Raw genomic sequence first — 19,875 nt, 5'->3', positions numbered from 1 at the left:
TTCTCCCCCTCCAGAAAAGGATCTAGTCCAAGATCAGATAGTGCTCTAGTTGTCGTCTCTTCCAGCCTCTTACACTCTCTGGTCGTCATGCGCTAGGATACTGACATTTTTGAACAGTAGTCCTCTGGAGGCAGCATGTCCTATGTCCTAATCCCCAGAACCGGCGAACAAGTTCCCTTACACGGCAAAGAAGACATTGCAGGTGTGCTTAAGTAAGAATTTTGACACAGATTATCCTGGATCAGCCAGGCAGGCCCAGTGTAATCACAAGCATCCTTCAAGGAGGGAGGCGGGAGGTTCAGAGACAGATGTGGGGACAGAAGCGGAAGTTGGAGCACTGTGATTGCTGGCTTTGAAGACGGAAGGGCACCACAAGACAAGGAATAGGAGCCCCCCACCTTTTTTTAACTATAACTTTCTTTGTATTATGTGTGTCTGATGTTTCCTTTCTGTTTTGTTGAGGTGTTCCGTCGTCTGCTGGAATTGAGCATAGTGCTGTCGGAGAATCCCATCCAGAGGCACACGGTGTTTGTTTCAAAAGTGCTTCTTACATAACACGACAAAAAACTAACCTACTAGAGAGCTTCCCCTCCCCACATCCTACTCTGCTCCAGACTGAGGATGTATAACCAAAAACTGTGTTCATAAATTCCATGGGTGGGTTCATCCTTTTTTCTCTCCCTTCAGTATGGTTATAGTAATCATTTGAAGTACACTCTGACTCATTTGTGTCCATTTTCTTCGTGTTACTTGGGTTTTGTCTCATTATTTAATTTTTATTTATTTTTGAACATGTAGGCTACTAACAGAATTTCAAAGACAAAACTATATGAAAAGGTATATTCAAAGAAGTGTCATCCTCCTGTATCTTTTTACCCCATTCCCCATCCCCACCCTTCCTTGTAGGTATCCCACTTTAGTGTTTTCTGGTTTACCTTTCCTTTGTTTCTTTTGTAATGATAAACAGATACATGTGTGTTTTCTTATTTTTCCTTTTTTTGCACAAAAGAGAGCACGGCACATGTGCTTTTTTACAGTGAGTCTTTTACACTTAATACCTGCTGGAAATCACCCTCTCTGTCAATTCATACAGATCTTCAACCTCACTCTTTTTTTTACTCCATCATGTGCAGGTAACACTGCTTATGCAACCAACCTACAGTATTTTCCAATTACATATGGCGTTGCAGTGAATAACCTTGTGCATCTTCATTTGTTATTGTTGAAGGTGTGTTTCTAGTCTAAATTCCTAGAAGTGGGATTGCTGGGTCGAAGAATAGACACGTAGGTCATTTTGTTCAAGACTGCTTAATTCCCCTCGTAGGGATTGCACCGTTTTGTATTCCCACCAGCAGTGTGTACGTGTGCCTGATGAATTCAACCTGTTCTCACAATCTCTGCTGTTACCATCCCGGACACAGCACCATCCTCTCCCTTCTGGGTTACGGCGGTGGTCTCCTAACTGGTCTCTTTGCTTCAGCATTCTCCCCCTCCCTGCCCCGCCCCCCACTGTTTTCAAACACAACAGCCAAAGTGATGCTTTCAAAATGTATGTAAAATCTTATCACTCTACTTAAACTCTCCAGAGGCTTTCTATCTCGCTTAGAAGTCAACGTGACAGTTCTCACAATGGCCTCCTACACCCTAAATGGCCTGGACACTTGCCAGCACCGTTACCCCCTGACCTCACCCTCACTACTTTCCCTCTTCCTCCCTTTGCTCCGGCCACACTGGCTTCCTCTTCCTCCTTGATCACACCAAGCAGCAACCTACAGCAGAGCCTTTGCTTTTCTGTTTCCTTTTTCCTGAACCACTCTTCCCTTAGATGTCACATCACTTTCTCTGTCACCTCCTCCCCATCTTTCTTCCAACATAACCTTCTCGGTAATGACTTCCTTGCCACTCGTTTTACAACTACAACCCACACCCTTCCCTGCACCTATCCCTACTCTCTGCTCTATTTTCTTCATAAGATTTATATGTATTTTGCGTATCACTTTTTTAACATGTCACCTAATCCTACCCTACCCATTAGAATAAAAGCTCCATAAAGTCAGAGAAGTTTGTTGTGTTCGCTGAGGATTTGCAGCACCAGGAACAAGGTCGAACATACTGGAGGATCTCAATAAATGGTCACTCTCTTCCTCTGGTAAATCAAATATGCAAACAGATGATGTCAATAATGCAATTGATGAAATTGATCAATAGATATATTTTAAACAGAGATACAGTTGAAATAATAAACCTTTTTAAATGTTTATGGTAGTGTTTCTCAACAGTAGCTGTTATATTTCATGCTAAATACTTATACGTGGTCCCCCAGCATCTTTACAGATGAGTCCAGTATTCCCAGTATTTATTGTGAGGGCTGTGGTGGGTATTATAGGGCATTAAGCAGCAGCCCTGCCCTCTACCCATTAATACACCTCCCCGAGTTATGACAACCAAAAATGTCTCCAGACCTTGTCAGATGTGACCCTGGGGAGTAAAATTGACCCTCACTGGGACCCACTCACCTATGGTTACATTCCCAAAAATGAACCGCACATACACAAAAAGAATAGAATTTAACAATAAAGGTTTAAGCAAAAAACATCATCATCATTTGAGAGGAACGTCGTCCAAAAAATATTGGGTCAGAATGAACCAAAACTACATCTAAGATCTATTTATAATAGGGTTGCCAGATAAAATACAGGACACCCAGTTAACTTGTAATTTCAGATAATAAATCTATTTTTTTTAGTATGAGTACGTTCTGTACAGTATTTAGGACGTACACTAAAAATTTATTGTTTGAAAATTAAAATTTAACTGGAGGTCTTATATTTTTATTTGCTAAATCTGTCAAGTCTTATTTATAAAATTATGAATATGACATCATTACAAAAATATAGCCACTACACACGGAATATAGCAAAAACTGTACTCAAAGGCAAAGGCATGTTTGTCGATGCCTTCATTTCTTAGAAATGACTAAAAATGAACTAAAAGTTTAACTTAAAAATGAGAAAACAACCAAAATAGAACAAAGGAAAACATAAGTACAGGACTATCTCACAGCTAAGTTAAATTGAAGGAGGAACCTTGCCTGTTTTAGCCTTGCCGACAGGACAATAATACTAAGACTGGCGACTCCTGGATAGTGCGGGGTACATTCTAACGATGCTCTGCATCTGTTCACCCTTCTTCTAGCACTCTGTCAATATCTTCTACTGATGTCTTTCTCCTTTAAATATATTACTTCCTATTTCCATCATGTCGTGTAATGTCCATCAGATTTTGTTTATGGCCCCCTGATCTTATTTAAGCTGACGACTTCGAAAGGGGCCTACTTTATGCCCATTTAGTTGATTTAGTTAGGTTAACGGAGACCTAGAGAATCTTCCTGTCCCTCTTATACATGATCCCCCAGCATCTTTACAGATGAGTCCAGTATTTTCCAGACATTCCCTCATCCATCCTTCCAGGCATTTACAGGGAGACTGCAATGGCTCTCTAAAGGCATCAGCACTCAAGAGACATGAACCTGTGAGTGACTGGACTCCCCGAAGGAAGTGATCCTATCAAGCAGTTTTGAGAACCGGGAGGGGAACAAAGAAGTAAGGCCTATTGTGTACGGTTGGCTATCACCATATTGTCATTTCCTGCCCAATGTTCTTCTTATCAGCAGTGGCTCTGTTGCTGAATTTCAATTGGAAAGAGCATTACAAGGGGGGAAAAATCCAAATCTTTATGTAGTATTTCCTAGGTAGTAAACACAGGATTTCCTGCATCCGAAATGACTTCAACAAGTTGCCTGTTCCTTCAAACATGACCTGGTGACAAATGTGGACGCTGTTTCGTTAAGCAGAGATAAGCTTGCTGATTGAAATCTCCTCCAGCCGAGCAAGGGGTTTTGCCAAGTGTGCATCCGAGTTCACAGAGCTGTCAAGCCCCACCAGGCCTGGGAGACACAAAAATGAGTGTGCACGTCACACCGCTTTCTACTTGGTCTCAGTATTTCGTGTGTTTCCGTGTCTCCCCAGGTACAGTCTAGAAGTACTGAATCACGCCTTTCTTCTGAGTGCGCCAGTGAGCAGTGTGGTGATGAATCAAAAGGTAAACAAAAGCTTTGGGTTGATCGGTTTCAGAAATAATAAGATGGGGGAGTTCTGGAGAATTGGCATTGAGTTTTTGAACCCTGGCATCCGTAGCTCCCAAACTCCAGAGGAAGGAAGGATGTTCTGTCAGCGGAGGGGCAGGGCTCGTTCCCTCTCAGCCATAACTCTGGTCACACCAGGATAATTTGCAAATCTGCATTAGAAGCAGTTCCTTTCCCCATTTCCCATTCCTAATAAGGTGCTTATGATGAACTAAGTGAGTGGAATTCTCTCCCCAGACTTCAGTCCCTCTTTGTTTTAAAATCCTGTAGTGAGTTGCTTCCGGAAGCCTGTGTTTCATAATTCCCAGTACGCACTGTTGGCCTGAAGCTCAGCTGTACTTGAGTCATCACGATGATGAAACCAAGAGTCCTAGCAGCTGCTCAGTTGGCCAAAGGGCGGAGGGTGGACCCATTTCGATTCCATCACAGTCCTACTGAAATGTGGACTCCACGCCATTATGAGGAAGTCACTGGGCAGGATACTGTTCCAGGAAAAGTCAGGGTAAATCTTTGGAGTGAGCACATGTAATATTCTTTCTGCAGCGTTGCCTCATTTGCTGGCAAATATAAATACCAGCTATGCACCCGGACGCAATCCCTGGGACATGTCTTTGTGGTCACAGTTTACAAATCTGCAGCTTCAGTGAATTACCACCATTCACTTTGTCAGTCCCCTGGGCTTGGTTAAAAATCCAAGAATATCGTCTGCTCATTCTGTCTCCAAGCTTTAATGAGCTTATGAAAATGAACTCATTAAAATGTGACTATAAATATTCATGATTAATATTTGAGATAAAGTTATCTTTTAGACAATTAACAATAACTACTGTTGCTGAAGGCGAGGCACTGTAAAAAGCATTTCCCATAAAACAACCCAATAAAAACCCACTGACTCCCATTTTACAGATGAGGAAACTGAGGCTTGGGGAGATTAAGAAATGTACCCAGTGTCACACAAATTCAAGTATAATCTGACCAAAAAATCTGAGCCCTTCACACGTATTCATTAAACAAGCAATTGCAAAAGACATTGCTATTATTCCCCCCAATTTTGTTTTCACTTCTATGTTGGTGCTGCTATTTTCTGAGATTAAAATTTTAAATTCGAACAAGCCTGCAACCAGCTTGTTTTGGTTTGCTGTTGCAAGTGGAAATTTTCTTTTTCTTTTTTGGCGGAGGGAAGATGGGTCCAATCTTTTCCCATCTTAATCAGTATCTTAGTACGGATTTTTAATTTTAAAAAATATTTCTTTTTTTCATTATTTATTGAGATCTATTTGACATACAGCATTATATAAGTTGCATGTGTACAACATAATGAACCAATGTTTGTACGTACTGCAAAATGACCACCACAGGAAGTCTAGTTAACAACCACCACAAGCCTGGTTACAGAAATTTTTACTTGCGCTGCGAGCAAGTGGGAAGAGTAATAATAACAGTCGTCCGAGAATCCTGGGTGCTGGGGCGGGAGGGGACCTCAGAGGACTGTACTGGACAGATGTTTTAGTTTCCTGGGACCAACTCCCCCCTTCTGCTAGTCATCCTCTCCCACCTCAAGATGTCCCCACCCCTCTAGATCAAGGGATGGACATGGGAGCCACGTCTGGTTCCGGTGACAGTCCCTGAAGAGCCCGCCCTTTCATTCTGGCTACCCACAACTCCCGAGCTTCCCTGGTTCCAGGCTTTTCTGAAGCTTAGTTCATGAGCTTTCCCAGCAATCGGAAAACTGGCCCAAGTCTGATTCTGTTGCTTGGGATTGCAGAATCCTGACGGATGTGTCTAACCCATGGTCAGGGCACCGAGGGGCGAGGCAAGCAAGGCAGCAGGCTTCCACTGCTTCAGCAAAGGACTCTGTTGGCACCAATAGTTTTATTATTCAAATCGGAATCATCACAAATCTAGTCCGAACGCCCTCAGTCCTCGGTAGCTCAAACCGGCGGTCTGGCTCAGCTCTTGGGGCTGAGGAAAGGGTGGCCCTGTAGGAGGCCGTGGATTTATTTGTTCATTTGGAGCCTCTTTAATCTCACCGCTGTGTGCCCCTAACCGAGGCAGATGTGGAAATAGCCGCCATCCCACTCACCTCCTGTCGTCACCTTTTTCAGCTTGGCTCAAACTCACATCTGAAGCTCCTTTTAAACCACAGATCAGCCGCCTCAGGTTGTGCGGCTGCGCGTTGGCGGACGCGCTCGGCGTGGGCGCGGCTCGCCGCTTCCTGCTCCGCGCTTGCCGGAGGAGGCTTGTCCAGTCACTTCTTCAGAGCTGTTGCGTTTGAAATGGGTAGGATTTTAAGGGACTGTTCCGAATCCAAACCGAAATCTAAGGAAGCTGAACAGAATGTTTAAGCTGTACCCCTATTCCTCATACTACCGCTCCCCCGAAATGGTGAGAATCCAAATCTCTTTGTAAAGCACCTAGAGGCTCAACTCTGATTTGTAGTTTTTTTCACTTGAGATTAGATGTAATCTTCTGTTTAATAGCGGGTATCTGTCCTTTTCCCTCAAAATTAGGTTTATCTTTTTTCTTTCTATTTTGATAAATGAGCTAGAGTCAATGTGAAAAATTGAAGGACCTCTAAATTGTTACATCAGGGTTGGGGTGGTTTTCCAAACTCCAGTCGGGAACCTTGTGGTGTGGATGGAAATTACAAGAGATAGTTGCCTGTATAGGAACAAATTGAATCCTAAAAGTTCTAATGGGAATTAGTTGTTTATAACTTGAAACATATTTTCCACTGGAAATCATATTTAAAATGATAGCCATGTTCTCAAGTTTAGCCTACAGAGGGCTTTCAGACTATTCAGTAGTCCTGGTATTATAGTAAATAGTCCTAGTTTATATGGAAAATACAGAAACAGTGTTAAAGTTTGACACCTCCTTCTTTGCTCTCCCCTAGTTTCCCAGTGCCCTTTGTTTCCCTAGGTCTCCCCTGGGGTTCTCCAGCTTGTACTAACCACCCCCTCCCCCAGGTGGTACTACCCTCTGGTCCCCTGCAACAAAACTACAATTATTAAAATGGAGTTATTAAGCCCCATCTCTCACATAGAAATTTCTAGAAGTGGGGCCAAGGAATCTGCATTTTAGCCAGCTCCCCGGATGATCCTTTTACATGCTGAGGTTTGAAAGCCACTGCCATACATGTTTCGGTTTCTAATTTCCGATTTCCACCTGACCACAAAGCCAAATTTCTATCCACTCAAGCTGGCTGATCTCAGCTGGAGTGAAGATGGAGGCAGTAAATTTGAGTTTGCCGAGGATTTAGGTTACGTCATCCTCAGGGGTCCTGCTCTTTTCTCTGCCTGTGGAAGCTCCTGACCAAAAGATAATTATTTTTAAGTACTAGATCTATTTCTCTGCAGATTGAAATTGAGAAATTTGTGGGGAGAAAATTAGAATTATTCTATAGAGAGATTTTCATCTTTTAAAAAAATAAAGTACTTTTTAACCTGGTAGGTATTGTGTGACAGCAGAATTTTTAATGACTACCTAACATTTTAATTTTATGAATCTGACAAGTTCCCTATCTGTTAAATATTTATCAGTATTATAAACAAGGCTCTGATGAATATTCTTCAGTATAAGCCTTTGCCAGAATCTCTCATTATCCCTTGGGGTTCGTTTCTGGAAATAGAATTCATAGTTTCTCACTGCAGATTGCCAGAATGCCCTCTGAAACGGACTGTACCGGTTTGCACTACCAGCATCTGGGTGTGAATATTCTCTGCTACTTACCACACCGTCATCAACATTGAGTAATATCAGGATTAGAAAACCTCTTTTTTTTTAAGTTAGGGTGATCCAAGCTGGGACTTCAAAGAACAAAGGGACAGGGAGGAGAGAGAAATCAGAGTTGTGGGAAGAGCCCTGGAAAGGGTGACTCAGGAGCTGGTTGCGTGGTACCTGGACTTGGTGACTGTCCGTCCGTCTGCGTCTCGGCGAACCACACCCACGGGAAGGCCTCTCGGATCATGAGGCCACAGTCCAGGCAGAACCACACACCTGGCAGTGCCTCTCCTACATTTCCAGGCAGCGTTACTAAACAGCGGTGTGTTCATGTCAATCTGGATAAAAATTACACAAGGCAAGATTAAAACTCAGATTCCTAGGTCCACCCAGAGAGCCTGACTCAGCATGAGGTAGCACAGAGGAACTGACATTTTTATTAAGAACCCTGTGTGAGGGCACCTGGGTGGCTCAGTTGGTTAAGTGTCTGCCTTGGCCCAGGTCATGATCTCAGGGTCCTGGGATCGAGCCCCTGGGCTCCCCACTCAGCAGGGAGCCTGCTTCTACCTCTCCCTCTGCCCCTCCTCCTGGCTTGTCCTCTCTCTCTCTCAAATAAAAAAAAATCTTTAAAAAAAGAAAAAAACCATGTGAGTCCAACATAGGTGGCCAGGGACCTCACTTGAAGAAATATTAAACTGAAGGAGGAGAACATCTCTGGAGTGACAGCCCTGTTAACCCAGACTTATTTTATCTCAGGAAATTACTCCAATACTGCTCTTTCCAAGAGGAATCTGCTCTGAACAGTCTCCCAATGTCATATTGATTCTTTTGTACTATTTTGAACTGGACGCCTGCGCTCGAAGGTAGGACCTCTTGAGTGATGCACCTTGCAACGAGCCTGGCTTTCAGTCCAGCACTGGGGCCGCGTTTCTTCAGCCGGACACAGTTCTCGTCGTGTGCAAGCCTGAGCTGGTCTTCTTTTCCTCTTGAGCCTCACGCACGAGCCCTAACCCTGTTTGGAGTTAGGTTGGCGCAAAGCATACAGCAACTACAGCAGATGTGGGCAGAGACTTCCAATGGCACATTCGTTTGTGGTACAAAGTATTCTGCGAGCGTAAGCTGCGGTGTGTAGAGTCAGGGACCATGGACCTCTTGACATCCAATGAAAGGGGCCCCAGGCTCGGTGTCTGCAGCCCGGGCCCTGCTGGGAAGAGGGAGAAGAGAATCTGCATTAGTATCCAGGCTCCACACGCGCCACTTTCAATTTCCATCTCGATGTGTGCTTGAAGGGGCTCTGTCAGCATTGCTTAGATGTGAAGATCAGTTCAAAAAGGGTTCAAAAACTTGCAGAACTGATGTAAAAAACAAAACTTAACCTCAGGCAAAGTAGATAGCTATCCACTGTTATGGGCTGAATTGCATCTCCTCAAAATTCGTTGAAGACCCTGGTACCTCAGAAAGTGACTGTATTTGGAGATGCTTAATTAAGGTTAAATGAGGTCACTAGGGTGGGTCCTAATCCAACATGATTGGTGTCCCTCTAGGAAGAGATTAGGACACAGATGTGCGTGGGAAAGACCATGTGGAGATGGACAGATATGATGGCCATCTGCAAGGAGACGAGAGGAGAAGCCTCGGAAGAAACAACCCTGCTGACACCTGGATTGCAGACTTCTAGCCTCCAGAATCATGAGAAAATGCTGTCGAAGCCACTCAGTAAGTACTTTGTTAGGGCAGCAGAGCCAACTAATACACCCACTAGAGTATGGTTTCAACAAATTTTTCTCCCCTTGGTCAAGCCTGGAATACTTCCATTAGAGCTGGTTGGTCCTTTGGCTTTCAGTGGTCAGTTTAATAGTTTCTTAATATGAATCCCTCTCTCTCTCTCTCTCTCTCTCTCTCTCTCACACACACACACACACACACACACACACACACCCTTCTTGCTTCTTCTGGACCAGGCAGCTGGCTTCCTCATCTCTATATTCTCAGGCAACATATCAGGATCTCAATCTAGTGGAATTCAACAGACATTGATTAAGTACTTACACATGCCAGAAATGCTAAGTGATAGTGATTTAGAAAGAGAAGACGTAACCCTTATATCTGAGATACTGTCTGGAGAGGGAGAGCCATGCATGGTTTCCGGGCTGTGATGGAGATGGCTTTAGGAGGATAGAGACGGAAATGACCAATTCTGCCTGGGGCAGCTGGGGGGCTTCACAGAAAAGGTAAAATCGAAAGGATGAGTAAAAGGTTTCCAGACGAAAGGGAGATTCTGACTAAAAGGGATAAGAGGCGCCAAACACAATAGTACCACACGAAATATGTTTGGAAATGGTGAGAACTTCAGTGGGGCTCAAGGGTAGAGTTCTTAGGAGAAAGCCTTGTGGCCACATGCACCATCCTCAGGACAGTGGAGCAGGACAAAACCACTCTGCTTAGCACACGCTGATCAGGAGTGTTCTCCAATCTCCTCAGACTCTTTCAGCACCTCCAGAGCAAGTGGACGGTCAGAACCAGCCAACCCCACTCCTGTGCATTAGCTTTTAAGCACACGGGGAGACCAGCAAAAAGGCAAAGTCCTGTCTCTCTCAAGCAAGCAGGGTTCCCAGGCCCCACTTTCCCCTTCGGGAGAGCTGGAAAGTCACTGAAATCAGAGAGAACCTTTAAGCTAGCCCCTAACATCTGCTCAGGAGAACATAATGTCTTTATTGCTGTCCTTGTGTTCAAGGATCATTCAACTTGTCAGAGATCCTGATGGCGTTCCTTCTCCTTTCTGTGTGGTCACACCAGAATCTGTGTGTTTTGGCAAATAACTGATATTCTTCCTATTTATAGACTGTTTCCCATGTTATTCACTTATGGGGTTTCTGTGGTCCAGCGTTCTGTCAAGTCCCAGCTGGCTGGGAGTGCGTACCAGTCATTAACACCACAGCTGCTCAGTTTATGGTCTCAGTGGACAGCCTGTTGTTAAATGCGCCTAGATACGTTTAAAACCGCTTGTGTGAAAACACATATGTCCAGCTGGGTCAAAATGCTCATTTGTGTTAAGTGCCTTTCAAAATTAATATTGAAGCCAAAAATAAAAGTCCCCCATTGTCCGAGTGATAAACTATTCATTTTTACCTTTTCAAGATACAGAAGAGTAAAAAAAAAATTTTTTGAAAAAGTATCTCGTGACCCAACTATGCCAAAGCATAACCTTGGATTAAAGTAAAATGTACCAGGGGACTGAGCCAGTAACCAATGACTTTTTCTTTTTTATCTCTTCTTTTCCTTGTTATCTGTTTTGAGAAAAAGAAAGTTTGGTAGGCGTCTCTTCAAATGTTGGATTTCCCCTTTCAAACAGAATTTTTAGCAGCTTATGTAGCCATTGACTAACATATCTCCTCACCCCATTCTAATCCTTTATATCATTTTGACTATTTCTAAATAACAGCTTTATTGAGACATCATTCACATACCATACAGTTCACTTGCTTGAAGTGTACCTTCAATGGCTTTCAGTATACTCACCAAATTGTGCAATGATCGCCACAATCACCTTGAAAACATTTTCATCACTCCACAAAGAAACCCTAAGCCCATTGGCAATCACTCCTCATTTCTCCCCACTTCCTTCCCCTCCAGCCCCGGACAATCCTACCTTCTGTGTCTATAGATTTGCTTATGCTGGACGTTTCATGTAAACGCAATTACATAATACAGGGTCTTTTGCGTCTGGCTTCTTTACTTAGCATGTTCTTGTGGTTCATCCGTGTTGGAGACTGTGTCAGTATTTCATTCCTTTTGATTGCCAAATTTATTGCTGAATACTCAATTATATGGACGTGCCACTTTTGTTTACCCACTCAGAAGTTGATGGACGTTGGGGTGTTTCCACTTTGTGGCTGCTATGAGTAATGCACAAGTTTTTGTGTGGACGTGTGTTTTTATACATTTCATGTGAAGTGGAATTGTGGGGCCCTATCAATTTGACTGCTTCCCGATGTTAAACGAGGACAACTCCAGATTTCATAACTGATGAACACAGGGGAAGGTATTGGTTAATGTTGCTCTCACGGATATAGAAAAGAGTCCATTTTGTTGCCAACATCGCTACATAATTCTCTGGCCGAAACAAGAACCGGGTAATAATTCAGCTCTGACTTAAAGAAGACAAATCAGCTGGTCGGTAACCATGTCTACTGATTAAGAAAACGTCTATGTTATTCAGACATACAAACCACACAAACCAGATGTTTAATGTCAAAAGTCAAGCTTTCAGTAAGACACCTTCTCCTCCTTTGTGTCATCCTTAATTGCTCAATTGCTAGGTAGCACATGATGATTTCCAGAGAAGACACAGGGACTATAACGTAGGGACATTTTGCCATTATTTTCCCAACGCTAGTGTTGCATCTTTTCTGTTTATCTGTGGGACAATTCATTCCAACACTGAATACCTAGAATGTGCCAGGATTTGCGTTCAGTGCGGGGCGGGGGGGAATAAAACTATGACTAAGACGTGGCCACTGTCCTCACAAAGCCCACAGCACCAGAGATGAGCTCGCCAATCACTGATGCCAGGTCTGTATCACTGCGTGACTATGCAGGTGTAGGACAAAGTACCACCAGTAGGGACATCAGGACAGACCTCAGGGAAGAGGTGGCATTTGACATCTGTCTTAGAGGATGAATAAGTTTTTGATACACAAGTGTTACATGTAGAAGACACTACAGAAATTCACATGAAGGAAAATGCAAAATAGAGGAAGATATGCAAAAAAATATAAGGCGTAGTTGGAGAGTTCAGATTTAAATTTTCTCACTGTTCCCTACTAACCATAATGCTTTGGACAATTTACCTGAATTTCCCAAGACTTGGTTTCTTCAAAATGGGCAAAAGAATACCGCCATATATCTATATCTATATCTCTATATATCTATATATATATATACACACACATATATATAGATATATATGTACGTATGTTTTTTTTTGGATAGCTCTGATAAACAGTCAAATGTAATAATCACACTGCTAGTCCTTGGATCAGATGTGATAGCAAAGGATTCCTTACACCATATATAGATAGATAGATAGATAGATAGATTTATTTATTTTAGAGAGAGATAGTGGGGGAAGGGGCAGAAAGAGAGGGAGAGAGAAAGAATCTCAAACAGACTCTCCACTGAGCACGGAGCCTGATGTGGGGCTCGATCTCACAACCCTGAGATCATGATCTGAACCAAAATCAAGTGTCGGACGCTTAACTGGCTGAGCCCCCCCAGGTGTCACTATTTCTTTTTAAGTAAGCTCCATACCCAGAGTGGAGCTTGAACTCAACAAACCTGAGATCAAGACCTGAGCTGAGATCAAGGGTCAGACGCTTAACCAACTGACACACCCAGGCATCCCTACCATTATACATTTTAAAGATTAAATAACATAATATATCTTAAATGTTCATCACAGTGTCTAAAACAGAAGCATTCAATAAAATGTTGGTTTCAAGTGCTTTGGTTGGAAGATAGGTAGGTAACAAAGGAGCAGAAAGTAGGTTGGATCCATAACGCAGTGAGCTTTGATGTGGAATGAGGACTTGGAACTTAAATCCTTAAAGTAAAAAGAAATTGCAAAGATTTGGGAGTAGAGAAGCACCATCATTGGACCTGGGCTTGGGCAGGAACATATAGAATGGGATAAAATTGGGCTACTCTTTAGATCGCTGTTGCCGGCCGTAGTCCGAGGGAAAGGTAATGAGGACCTGAGATGAGGCAGGAGGTATAGAAATTTAAATGAGTTAATTAGAAAGGCTTTATAAGGCTGACTGTATAGAATATACAAAATGCTTACATTTTGGATGCAAAAGAGAGGACGGTATTTTTGAGCCTGTGTCCCTGAGTCAATAGTAATGCCATTAACCAGGAAGAATGCATGCAGAGGAAAGCTCTGAGGAGTTCAAGGTGCCTTTGAGACACAAGTGCGAAAGTGTCTAGCAGACAAGTTCAACGGGAACGGGGCATGGAAGAGAAGTCCAAGCTGGAGCTCCTGGGGCTACCTGCCAAGGACGATTGCTGGAAGTGAGGGTGTTGGTGACACAGATCTTCACAGGACAGTCAAGATTGCCGTAGAGTAGGAGAGAAAGCAGAGCTGAGGACAGACGGATGAAGCCAGTCCTGCGTGCCTGGAGAGGTTACCAACAGGAAAATCCTTCACGAGCTGTCAAGTACTGCAAAGACTGAAACTGATGAGAAGCAGAAGAATGAACAGCTGCTGTGGAGAAGGTCACGGGAGTCCTTTCCTGAACCAATGGCACAACTGTTTTTTTTTTTTTTTTTTTTGGATAGCTCTGATAAACAGTCAAATGTAATAATCACACTGCTAGTCCTTGGATCAGATGTGATAGCAAAGGATTCCTTACACCAAGCTTTTTTTTTTTTTTAATGAAATAATTCCTCCTGTATGCTTCAACTAACTGCGTTGATCATTCTAACTGCTTCTTGAGTCTGCTCTTTTAGCCACGTGTCCAAATGAAGTCATGATGCCTGGTGGCTTTTATGACAAGGCATTGGTATAGGATTCAGTGGTTCCGTCCACTGTCCCTTTCTTTGTTGCAGACAGCTTCCAGAATAAACTTGTTTTTTTCCATCACACATTTTGCATCAGGTCTTGGAAGTATAAACAGTTCCACATTTTAAAGTTTGTAATCAGTCAAAGGATGATGGCTTATTGGTGTCATCCGCCTCTAGGTTGTAGTGAAATCTTACTTGATGTCTCCCCAGATGTTCATTTGGGAGGTCAGACCCTGAGGCTGGAGGAAGTCAGGGACCATAATGACAGGAGGTCAAGCACTCAACACCTGTAATCACAATGGTTTCTCCCAAGGACCTTGAGAGGTAATTACCCTATCTCTAATTTTCAGACAAGGAAACTGTGACTACTAAAGTTAAAGTGGACCAAGATCAACATCTAGTAAGGGGCCAAGCTGGAGATTGAACTTCTGTTTGTCTCGCACAGGTGTTTTTTCTACTAAATAACTTCTGTCCCGACGCGTTAAAGATTCCTACAGTGTTTACTAGGGTCCCTGAAGCAGCAATACTCAGATTCTTCAGGTGATGGAGTAGCTGCAATTCATAGATATTGAATTGTTTCCCCCTGAAATCATTCAGCATTTTACCATTTGACGCTACATTCACCACTCCATGTGTTTATCTGGATACATTTGATTTTCAGAAGCCTCTATCACTGAATTAAATCTATACCTATTTCAGTTTAATTTTATTTTCTATGCCTTCCTTAGATAAATCTGATGAGAAAAGGATTGAAATAAATCTCATCAATGGAAAAATGAGTCTTAGATATAACTTATTATACAAATGCCTTTGATAATCAGGATTGCAGAAATGAAAAAGATAAATTGGAGAATATTTAGCCACAGTAAAGCTCTATCCTAACATGGGAGAATTACTAATAGTTGTATATTTTAGTTTCTTATGGATATAAGAACCATTTTGTACAAAATATAGGACAGATCAGAGCAAACTAAGAATTCATGTGTAAATTAAATTAGGAATTTAATACCTTTCATGCTTCCCCCAAACAATATGCTAAAAAAGTCTCACTTGCCCGAGGGAGGTACATACACAGTAAAGCATGCTTAGTGAGGTCTGCAATTTTACTAAAATAAATCACTACTTGCCAACATTAAGAGGAAACAGTAATTTATAGGGCTACAGTAAATACAAGTTTTTAAAATTATGGTCTGTCCTAGGGGAAAACAACCCCCATACAAATGCATTTACAAGGAAAAAAATTGGAAAGGCTCGGAAGCCTGGGCACTTAGTATATTTTGCAGTGGCATAATATTTTATTACCATCATTATTTGCCTAAGTTAAAGTGCTTATCAGACTTGATCTCCACCCTAAGAAAATGTAAAGTAGTAAAAAAAAAAAAAAAAAGGCGTTCAAAGGAGACCTACCTCATTAAAACAATATTCCTGATCTTCATATTTGAGGTGTTCTCAAGTTTTCTAAGCTCTGTATCACACTTCTCAAAAAACAGTTCCTTGCCTGAAATAAAAAATTAAACCGTACAGATTTATAAGCCATTTGACAAGGGTTATTTGAAAGTTAGGTTGGGCCTAACGATGAACTACCGTGTTTTATTAAGATTAAAAACTAGTGTCCAGGGGCGCCTGGGTGGCACAGCGGTTAAGCGTCTGCCTTCGGCTCAGGGCGTGATCCCGGCGTTATGGGATCGAGCCCCACATCAGGCTCCTCTGCTGGGAGTCTGCTTTTCCTCTCCCACTCCCCCTGCTTGTGTTCCCTCTCTCACTGGCTATCTCTATCTCTGTCAAATAAATAAATAAAATCTTTAAAAAAATAAATAAAAAATAAAAATAAAAACTAGTGTCCGGTCCCTGTGGGGGGTTTTCTTCTCTCTGGCCAAGAGCACATTTGAAAATGTTTCCTGTTGAGGCTTTGGTTACAGAGAGCTAAACACAGAGCACCCCACCCCCATGAGCTCACACAGAGTTGGGTGTTTCTGTACGTCACCCCCACATGAGCTTCACTTCATTTTCTTATCTACCTAGACCCAAGGTCATCCTCTCTTGCTAATACCCACCTCTCCCTTGAGCTCCAGGCAAACTTCTTCCTTAGATTGATCCCATCGTCTGATTTTTCGATGCCTTACAAAGCGCTGCTATGGCCTGTTAGTATAAAACAAAGAACACACCCAGTCGAGTGGATTGGAGTCACCTCAACCTCCAGTTCCCTGAGTGCCCCCCTCCCCCTCCCTCAGCTCTGTCCCACAGGACGCCCTTGGACAGCCTTCTCTTCCATCCTCTTCAGAGGCTGTTGCAAACCTCCTTCTCCTCCTCCCTCAGACCCCATCAATTCCCCACATCCTGGACTCTCACCACATCTTGACTCAAAAGCTTATCTACTCCTCACCCACCTCCATTCCTTTCCTTTTGTTTCAAGGAACAATTCCTTTCTCGGGAAACTTGCTCCGTGACTATCTCTGTGGTCTGAAGTTCTCTCCCTCTTTCTTGGTTGAGTCTTTTCCTTAGCAGACACAGACTCTTCTGGATTCTCCAGCACCTCCCTGGTCCACTCTTTGGGCTGAAAGCCCTTTAAATGTAGGTGGTTTCAGGTTCTTTCCAAAGCTGTCTTCTTCATGAGTCTTCAGACTTTCCTCGGCTATCCATATTCACCCTACAACAGTCAGGGTCCAGTCAGGAGACGGAAGCATGCCACTTATTTTAACCATGAGAAATTAATATAAAGAATTATTAACTAGGCATAAAGTTGTTAACTAGGCAACGGAAAGGGTGAAAAGAGACTCTTGATACGCAGCGATATGGCACCCACAGGGAGCAGCTCCACCCCTAGGGCGGAAGGAACAAAGGAAGAGGCTGGCTTTATTAAAACTAAGAGAAAGTTCCTGTGGGGTGGGACACACACCTGGGGCGGAGGGGCAGTAGGGTGGGGGGCAGGGAGTAGGTGCTGGGCTAGAGGGTGTAGCTGGGCTTTGGAGTTTCCAAGTGGGGGTAAGAAGAAGATGGCTCTGCAGGTGTTAGACAAGCCGCACACTGGATCCTGAAATGAACAGTTGCTGGAGTGAGGAAGTAAGGTCAAGGGCACTCGTATTCTCCCTCTTCCAGTTCGGAGCCTCCCTCTATTGGCAGATATTAAGGAGGAGGCAACGGGCAAAACAGAAGCGTGATTTTCCCGGTCCCAACTCCAGCATCTGAACAGGATCACAGAGAGTGAATTTGGATGGAGAGACAGAAATTGGCACAACCCCATAGCCTCAAAAACTACAGGAGGATTCAAAAAGCTATTTCCCTTTCCCAAGCCTCGCCCTTTTGCCTCAGACTCATTCAACCAACACCCTGTTGGAGTATTTACTTGAATGCCCCATAATTACTTCAAACTCACCATACTCTAATTGCTGTCTTTCTCCTTCTCCTTCCCAGGCCTGGCCCCTTCTTCTACCCTGCCTTCTCCAACTGAAAAAATACCTCCATATATGTGGAATATATAAATGTTACTTTACCGTTGATGCCCCGGTCCTTCACCTTCCACACTGAATCACTCATCAGAGCCCTCCCACTTTCCTTAACACTTCTCAGGGCTGTTCCTTCCTCCCCATTGCCCCTCTCTTAGTCTATACCTTCATCATTTCTTACCAGGTTAAGGCATTGTCTTTTAACTAGTCTCGCAATCAAAATTAAATTCTTTTTGACTGACTTAGAAAGCTCTCCAGTCTTAATTCCTATTTCTGCTTCAACCCCCCACTCCCTTGCTCAGTTCAACCAAAATTCAATGACCTGAGCACCCCGCCTCACTTAGTTTTCATCGACCTTGAGATATTCTCCCTTGCCTCTGCATATTCGCACATCCCATTTCCCATTCTGGGTTAATCTTTCCATTTCCCACCTCTGTCTCTTCTTCCCCTTTCCAACTCCTTCCCGTCCTCCAGGACTGAGCACAAGCTTTGACTCCTAGGAGAATTCTCTCCATCTCAGCCCCCACACCTAGCCCATCTGTTAGGATCGCTCCCATGGGCCCCCATAGCCCTTTTTGGGGTTCTTCTTGGCAGTATTGCTGAGTGGTTTAGCATGAAAGCTCTGGAGCCAAACCCTAGGTTCAATTCCCAGCACTTCAGCTGGCTGTCTATGTGACTTTGGGAACGTTGTTTAACCTTATCACCCCTCAGCTCCCGAGTAGGTAACCTGGGGCTCATAATAGTACCCTCCTGATAGGTGGGTCTGCAGACTAATTGGGATAATATTTGTCAATGCCCCATCCAAGTTTTAAATCAGTCTTCTCAAGGTGTCTCTCTCACTCCTCTGGCTGTTGGTACATGTAGATTATTTTGAAACCAGGACACAGATCGAGAGTACGCTGCTTTAGAACAATGCTGCTCTTCCGCTAAAACTCATAGCCACATTTATTTTGGAACAGCCAGGACCAGATGGATACTATAATTGCTTTTGATTCCATAACTATTTGGGGATGGGCTCAAGTCTCACATTTTCTAAGGCACTAGGGCCTTCTGCTTCCTCTAGGAAAAAGAGGGAGTGCTTTGCCAGCCCTGGACCCTCTGGCTGGTGTTAAAGTGAGTTTGGTGGGAATGACATTAACTTCTTCATGGGAACGGTGGAATTGGCCGGCACCCTGTTTCTGCCTTCCAGCTTTGCTGGGGTACCGACCGGGCCTGGGGAGGGGAATCCGACGAGGCATGAGTGAAGGCAGTACAAGCTCTTCCCCGGGGTCCAGTCAGCCAGCAGGCCCCTGTGCTACCTTGCTGCGAACACTCCTCCTAAACATTTACTTGTGTTTTCAAACCCAAGGTCCAATGGGAACATAAAATATATTATTCCAAAAGAGCTCACCCCCCAACTAATTCCTTCTACCACACACGGAGAAAGAAAACCACACACAAGCCAATAACATGGAACTTCTCCAGAGAGCCTTCTGACCACCATGTTTGAAGCCCTCAAATATAGCCGTGGGGATCACAATATCTGGGGAGGTACATGGGCAAAATGAAGACACATGAATCTGTTTTGTTTTGATTTTCTTTTCACCAGACCTATCCTTGACTTTTCACAGATTTCCCAGCACAAGAGTTGAGATGGATGATAATACGGGAGAAAAATGTTCCACTGCGGCCAGCTTGTGTTCCTCTGGAGAGCTGTTTGCATCCACGTGGATAGGCAGCTGAGAGCCCCAGTTGGCTCACACAGTGGGTGGGGAGGTCACACTGCTCCCTGGGAGCCGGGATGGAGTGACCTCTGTCTTTCGATCCCCCGGGAGGATGCGGCTGACGCTGGCTCATGTCCTGCCACGGGCTGTCACCTCAGATGGCCTCACTGAGGCAAGTTCGCATCAGCCTGGCTACATAATGCCCTCTTGTGTCTCCCCTCCAGGGGTGCTGACTCTGACGCTGCCACCACGGGGCTGTGGAAACTACTAGGAAAAGTGTCACAGAGATATCTGGGTTTTT

At 43.7% G+C, this 19,875-nt stretch overlaps 1 long non-coding RNA gene across 1 annotated transcript; it reads left to right on the top strand.

Annotated features, from left to right (window-relative positions):
• The first annotated feature begins 2,839 nt into the window (after positions 1 to 2,839).
• LOC130544836 (uncharacterized) lies at positions 2,840 to 19,822 on the top strand. Its single transcript, XR_008961489.1, has 3 exons — positions 2,840 to 9,583; positions 14,639 to 14,752; positions 19,482 to 19,822. It is a non-coding gene; the product is annotated as an uncharacterized LOC130544836 (long non-coding RNA).
• Positions 19,823 to 19,875: the final 53 nt, after the last annotated feature.

Source organism: Ursus arctos, unplaced genomic scaffold (genome assembly GCF_023065955.2).
Source record: "Ursus arctos isolate Adak ecotype North America unplaced genomic scaffold, UrsArc2.0 scaffold_25, whole genome shotgun sequence".
Lineage (NCBI taxonomy): Eukaryota > Metazoa > Chordata > Mammalia > Carnivora > Ursidae > Ursus > Ursus arctos.
The sequence above is the reverse complement of the archived record's forward strand: the minus strand, read 5'-3'. Positions and strand labels throughout refer to the sequence as shown.